The sequence below is a fragment of the Oncorhynchus clarkii genome, chromosome 16 (genome assembly GCF_045791955.1).
Source record: "Oncorhynchus clarkii lewisi isolate Uvic-CL-2024 chromosome 16, UVic_Ocla_1.0, whole genome shotgun sequence".
In the NCBI taxonomy this organism is placed as follows: domain Eukaryota; kingdom Metazoa; phylum Chordata; class Actinopteri; order Salmoniformes; family Salmonidae; genus Oncorhynchus; species Oncorhynchus clarkii.
The window spans coordinates 7,327,840-7,334,521 of record NC_092162.1 but is presented as its reverse complement, the minus strand read 5'-3'; positions in this window follow the sequence as shown (position 1 = coordinate 7,334,521).

Sequence of the window (6,682 nt, the reverse complement as noted above, 5' to 3'; positions counted from 1 at the left end):
ATGGGATTAAAAACAACCCACCACAACCTGGACCTGCATGCTCGCACCCTCTCGCTTTTTCGTTCCCTCTCTCGTTCTCCTGCCCACTCACTCGTTTAATGGTCCAGCTCTCTTTCTATCATGCTTCTTCCCTCATTTCCTCTCTCCATATTTCTCCATCCATGCCTGCTTCACCTCCCTCTCTTTCTCCCGAGACTTTATTTTTTTCTCCTCCTTGTTAAGCAGCTTCTCTTACGGTCTATCAGCCTGTAGTTATCTCCCTCTGACAGTTGTATTAACTGTCAGAGGGACAGCATTTCGCTACACCCGCAATAACATCTGCTGAATATGCGTATGTGACCAATAAAATGTTATTTTATTTGCATTAACTTCCAGGTGAAAAACACTACTGCCTGTGCTGTTGTATTCTGACAGACCGTCAGCTAGGCTTTTTCTATTGTTATGCTATGCAGACACTCTTTACCATGAGAGGTGATTGGATTGCAAATGTACGTGATAAAATAATAATTGTTATTGTCTTCTTATCAACCAGTGCACTCTTCTACTCACAATGTAATGGAAGACAAGGGACAACAAACATCCATTGTTGTGATGTATGGCTTATAATACAATAGAGAGTTGAATTTCATCTCTCTCTCTCTCTCTCTCTGTCTCTCTCTCTCTCTCTCTCTCTCTCTCTCTCTCTCTCTCTCTGTCTCTCTCTCTGTCTCTCTCTCGCTGTCTCTCTCTCTCTCTCTCTCTCTCTCTCTCTCTGTCTCTCTCTCTCTCTCTCTCTAGGCTTTCATTTAGCCTAGAGAAAGGAATATGAGAAAAAAGGGATTGAAAAGAACAAGATGCGGGAGGAATCTGGAGCAAAGGAGGGAGGGGAGGAGGATGGAAGGGTGGAGGAGCTGGTGGGGAGAAGAAATTGAGAAGTGGAGGGGGTGGAGGGTGGAGGAGTGGAGTGGAGGGTTAGAGGGGTGGAGGAGCTGAGGGGTGGAGGAGCGGAGGGGTGGAGGAGTGGAGGGGTGGAGGAGCGCAGGGATGGAGGAGCGGAGGGGTGGAGGAGGGGTGGAGGGTGGAGGAGTGGATGTGAGGAGAAGTGGAGAAGTTGAGGGGTGGAGAAGTGGAGGAGTGGAGGGGTGGATGAGTGGATAAGTGGAGGGGGTGGAGGAGCGGAAGGGTGGATGAGTGGATAAGTGGAGGGGGTGGAGGAACGGAGGAGTGGGTATCTTCAAATAAGTGAGGAAATTACTCCAGATGCTGAGTTAAAATATGAATGTAATTCTTCAGTGGCTCCTCCAATCCGCCAGCTCTCCCCTGTGTCTCCAACCTGCTAAATGTCTCCCCGTGGCTCCGACCTGCTAACTGTCTCCCTGTGGCTCTGTTCTACCAGCTCTCTCCCCTGTCTCTCCGTCCTGCTAACTGTCTCCCTGTGGCTCCGACCTGCTAACTGTCTCCCTGTGGTTCCGACCTGCTAACTGTCTCCCCGTGGCTCCGACCTGCTAACTGTCTCCCCGTGGCTCCGACCCGCTAACTGTCTCTCTGTGGTTCCGACCTGCTAACTGTCTCCCCGTGGCTCCGACCTGCTAACTGTCTCCCCGTGGCTCCGTCCTGCTAACTGTCTGCCTGTGGCTCCGAAATGCTAACTGTCTCCCCGTGGCTCCGACCTGCTAACTGTCTCCCCGTGGCTCCGTCCCGCTAACTGACTCCCTGTGGCTCCGACCTGCTAACTGTCTCCCTGTGGCTCCGACCTGCTAACTGACTCACTATGGCTCTGACCTGCTAACTGACTCCCTGTGGCTCTGACCTGCTAACTGTCTCCCTGTGGTTCCGACCTGCTAACTGTCTCCCCGTGGCTCCGACCTGCTAACTGACTCCCCGTGGCTCCGTCCTGCTAACTGTCTCCCTGTGGCTCCGACCTGCTAACTGACTCCCTGTGGTTCCGACCTGCTAACTTGCTCCCTTTGGCTCTGACCTGCTAACTGTTCCCCTCTGACTCCAACCTGCTAACTGTTTCCCTCTGAATCCGACCTGCTAACTTTTCCCCTCTGACTCCAACCTGCTAACTGTCTCCCTCTGACTCCAACCTGATAACTGTTTCCCTCTGAATCCGACCTGCTAACTGTCTCCCTGTGGCTGCGACCTGCTAACTGTCTCCCTGTGGCTCTGACCTGCTAACTGTCTCCCTGTGGCTTTGACCTGCTAATTGGCTCCCTTTGGCTCTGACTGCTAATTGTCTCCCTGTGGCTCTGACCTACTAATTGGCTCCCTGTGGCTCTGACCTGCTAACTCTCACCCTGTTGCTCTGACCTGCTAACTGACTCACTATGGCTCCGACCTGCTAACTGACTCCCTGTGGCTTTGACCTGCTTACTGACTCCCTGCGGCTCTGACCTGCTAACTGTCTCCCTGTGGCTCAGACCTGCTAACTGACTCACTGTGGCTCTGACCTGCTTACTGGCTCCATGTGGCTCTGACCTGCTAATTGGCTCCCTGTGGCTCTGACCTGCTAACTGACTCACTATGGCTCTGACCAGCTAACTGTCTCCCTGTGGCTCCGACCTGCTAACTGACTCACTGTGGCTCTGACCTGCTAATTGGCTCCCTGTTGCTCTGACCTGCTAACCTACTCCTGGTGGCTCTGACCTGCTAACTGACTCACTATGGCTCCGACCTGCTAACTGACTCCCTGTGGCTCTGACCTGCTTACTGACTCACTGTGGCTCTGACCTGCTAACTGACTCACTGTGGCTCTGACCTGCTTACTGGCTCCATGTGGCTCTGACCTGCTAATTGGCTCCCTGTGGCTCTGACCTGCTAACTGACTCACTATGGCTCCGACCAGCTAACTGTCTCCCTGTGGCTCCGACCTGCTAACTGACTCCCTGTGGCTCTGACCCTCTAATTGGCTCCCTGTTGCTCTGACCTGCTAACCTACTCCTGGTGGCTCTGACCTGCTAACTGACTCACTATGGCTCCGACCTGCTAACTGACTCCCTGTGGCTCTGACCTGCTTACTGACTCACTGTGGCTCTGACCTGCTAACTGACTCCCTGTAGCTCTGACCTGCTAACTGTCTCCCTGTGGCTCTGACCTGCTAACTGACTCCCTGTGGCTCTGACCTGCTAATTGTCTCCCTGTGGCTCTGACCTGCTAACTGACTCACTATGGCTCTGACCTGCTAACTGACTCCCTGTGGCTCTGACCTGCTAACTGTCTCCCTGTGGCTCTGACCTTCTAACTGACTCACTATGGCTCCGACCTGCTAACTGACTACCTGTGGCTCTGACCTGCTAACTGACTCACTTTGGCTCTGACCTGCTAACTGACTCCCTGTGGCTCTGACCTGCTAACTGTCTCCCTGTGGCTCTGACCTGCTAACTGACACACTATGGCTCCGACCTGCTAACTGACTCCCTGTGGCTCTGACCTGCTAACTGACTCACTATGGCTCTGACCTGCTAATTGACTCCCTGTGGCTCTGACCTGCTAACTGTCTCCCTGTGGCTCCGACCTGCTAACTGTCTCCCTGTGGCTCTGACCTGCTAACTGTCTCCCTGTGGCTCTGACCTGCTAATTGGCTCCCTTTGGCTCTGACTGCTAACTGACTCCCTGTGGCTCCTACCTGCTAACTGCCTCCCTGTGGCTCTGACCTGCTAACTGCCTCCCTGTGGCTCTGACCTGCTAACTGACTCCCTGTGGCTCTGACCTGCTAACTGTCTCCCTGTGGCTCCGACCTGCTAACTGACTCCCTGTGGCTCTGACCTGCTATTTGTCTCCCTGTGGCTCTGACCTGCTAATTGGCTCCCTTTGGCTCTGACTGCTAATTGTCTCCCTGTTGCTCTGACCTGCTAACTGTCTCCTGGTGGCTCTGACCTGCTAACTGACTCACTGTGGCTCCGACCTGTTAACTGTCTCCCTGTGGCTCCGACCTGCTAACTGACTCACTATGGCTCCGACCTGCTAACTGACTCCCTGTGGCTCTGACCTGCTAACTGACTCACTGTGGCTCTGACCTGCTAATTGTCTCACTCTGGCTCTGACCTGCTAACTGTCTCCCTGTGGCTCTGACCCGCTTACTGTTTCCCTGTGGCTCTGACCTGCTTACTGTTTACCTGTGGCTCTGACCAGCTAACTGACTCCCTGTGGCTCTGACCTGCTAATTGGCTCCCTGTGGCTCTGACCTGCTAATTGGTTCCCTTTGGCTCTGACCTGCTAACTGACTCCCTGTGGCTCTGACCTGCTTACTGTCTCTGACCTGCTAACTGTTTCCCTGTGGCTCTGACCTGCTAACTGTTTACCTGTGGCTCTGACCTGCTAACTGTCTCCCTGTGGCTCTGACCTGCTTACTGTTTCCCTTTGGCTCTGACCTGCTAACTGTTTACCTGTGGCTCTGACCCGCTAACTGACTCCCTGTGGCTCTGACCTGCTAATTGGCTCCCTGTGGCTCTGACCTGCTAATTGGTTCCCTTTGGCTCTGACCTGCTAACTGACTCCCTGTGGCTCTGACTGCTAACTGGCTCCCTTTGGCTCTGACCTGCTAACTGACTCCCTGTGGCTCTGACCTGCTAACTGTCTCCCTGTGGCTCCGACCTGCTAACTGACTCCCTGTGGCTCTGACCTGCTAATTGTCTCCCTGTGGCTCTGACCTGCTAATTGACTCCCTTTGGCTCTGACTGCTAATTGTCTCCCTGTTGCTCTGACCTGCTAACTGTCTCCTGGTGGCTCTGACCTGCTAACTGACTCACTGTGGCTCCGACCTGTTAACTGTCTCCCTGTGGCTCCGACCTGATAACTGACTCACTATGGCTCCGACCTGCTAACTGACTCCCTGTGGCTCTGACCTGCTAATTGGCTCCCTGTGGCTCTGACCTGCTAATTGGTTCCCTTTGGCTCTGACCTGCTAACTGACTCCCTGTGGCTCTGACTGCTAACTGGCTCCCTTTGGCTCTGACCTGCTAACTGCCTCCCTGTGGCTCTGACCTGCTAACTGTCTCACTATGGCTCCGACCTGTTAACTGTCTCCCTGTGGCTCTGACCTGCTAACTGTCTCCCTGTGGCTCTGTCCCGCTAACTGTCTCCCTGTGGCTCTGACCTGTTAACTGTCTCCCTATGGCTCTGACCTGCTAATTGGCTCCCTTTGGCTCTGACCTGCTAATTGGCTCCCTTTGGCTCTGACCTGCTAACTGTCTCCCTGTGGCTCTGACCTGCAAACTGTTTACCTGTGGCTCTGACCTGCTAATTGGCTCCCTTTGGCTCTGACTGCTAATTGGCTCCCTTTGGCTCTGACCTGCTAATTGGCTCCCTTTGGCTCTGACAGCAAATTGGCTCCCTTTGGCTCTGACCTGCTAATTTGCTCCCTTTGGCTCTGACTGCTAATTGGCTCCCTTTGGCTCTGACCTGCTAATTTGCTCCCTGTGGCTCTGACTGCTAATTGGCTCCCTTTGGCTCTGACCTGCTAATTGGCTACCTTTGGCTCTGACAGCAAATTGGCTCCCTTTGGCTCTGACCTGCTAATTTGCTCCCTTTGGCTCTGACTGCTAATTGGCTCCCTTTGGCTCTGACCCGCTAATTGGCTCCCTTTGGCTCTGACCTGCTAACTGTTTACCTGTGGCTCTGACCTGCTAATTGGCTCCCTTTGGCTCTGACTGCTAATTGGCTCCCTTTGGCTCTGACCTGCTAATTGGCTCCCTTTGGCTCTGACAGCAAATTGGCTCCCTTTGGCTCTGACCTGCTAATTTGCTCCCTTTGGCTCTGACTGCTAATTGGCTCCCTTTGGCTCTGACCCGCTAATTGGCTCCCTTTGGCTCTGACCTGCTAACTGTCTCCCTGTGGCTCTGACCTGCTAACTGACTCACTATGGCTCTGACCTGCTAACTGACTCCCTGTGGCTCTGACCTGCTAACTGCCTCCCTGTGGCTCTGACCTGCTAACTGACTCACTATGGCTCTGACCTCACTGTGGCTCCGCTCCCTGTGGCTCCGACCTGATAACTGACTGACTCACTGACTCCCTGTGGCTCTGACCTGCTAATTGCTCTGACCTGCTACCTGCTAACTGACTCCCTGTGGCTCTGACCTGCTAACTGCCTCCCTGTGGCTCTGACCTGGCTCCGACCTGCTAACTGACTCCCTGTGGCTCTGACCTGCTAACTGACTCACTGTGGCTCTGACCTGCTAATTGTCTCCCTGTGGCTCTGACCTGCTAACTGTCTCCCTGTGGCTCTGACCCGCTTACTGTTTCCCTGTGGCTCTGACCTGCTAACTGTTTACCTGTGGCTCTGACCCGCTAACTGACTCCCTGTGGCTCTGACCTGCTAATTGGCTCCCTGTGGCTCTGACCTGCTAATTGGTTCCCTTTGGCTCTGACCTGCTAACTGACTCCCTGTGGCTCTGACCTGCTAACTGTCTCTGACCTGCTAACTGTTTCCCTGTGGCTCTGACCTGCTAACTGTTTACCTGTGGCTCTGACCTGCTAACTGTCTCCCTGTGGCTCTGACCCGCTTACTGTTTCCCTGTGGCTCTGACCTGCTAACTGTTTACCTGTGGCTCTGACCCGCTAACTGACTCCCTGTGGCTAAGACCTGCTAATTGGCTCCCTGTGGCTCTGACCTGCTAATTGGTTCCCTTTGGCTCTGACCTGCTAACTGACTCCCTGTGGCTCTGACTGCTAACTGGCTCCCTTTGGCTCTGACCTGCTA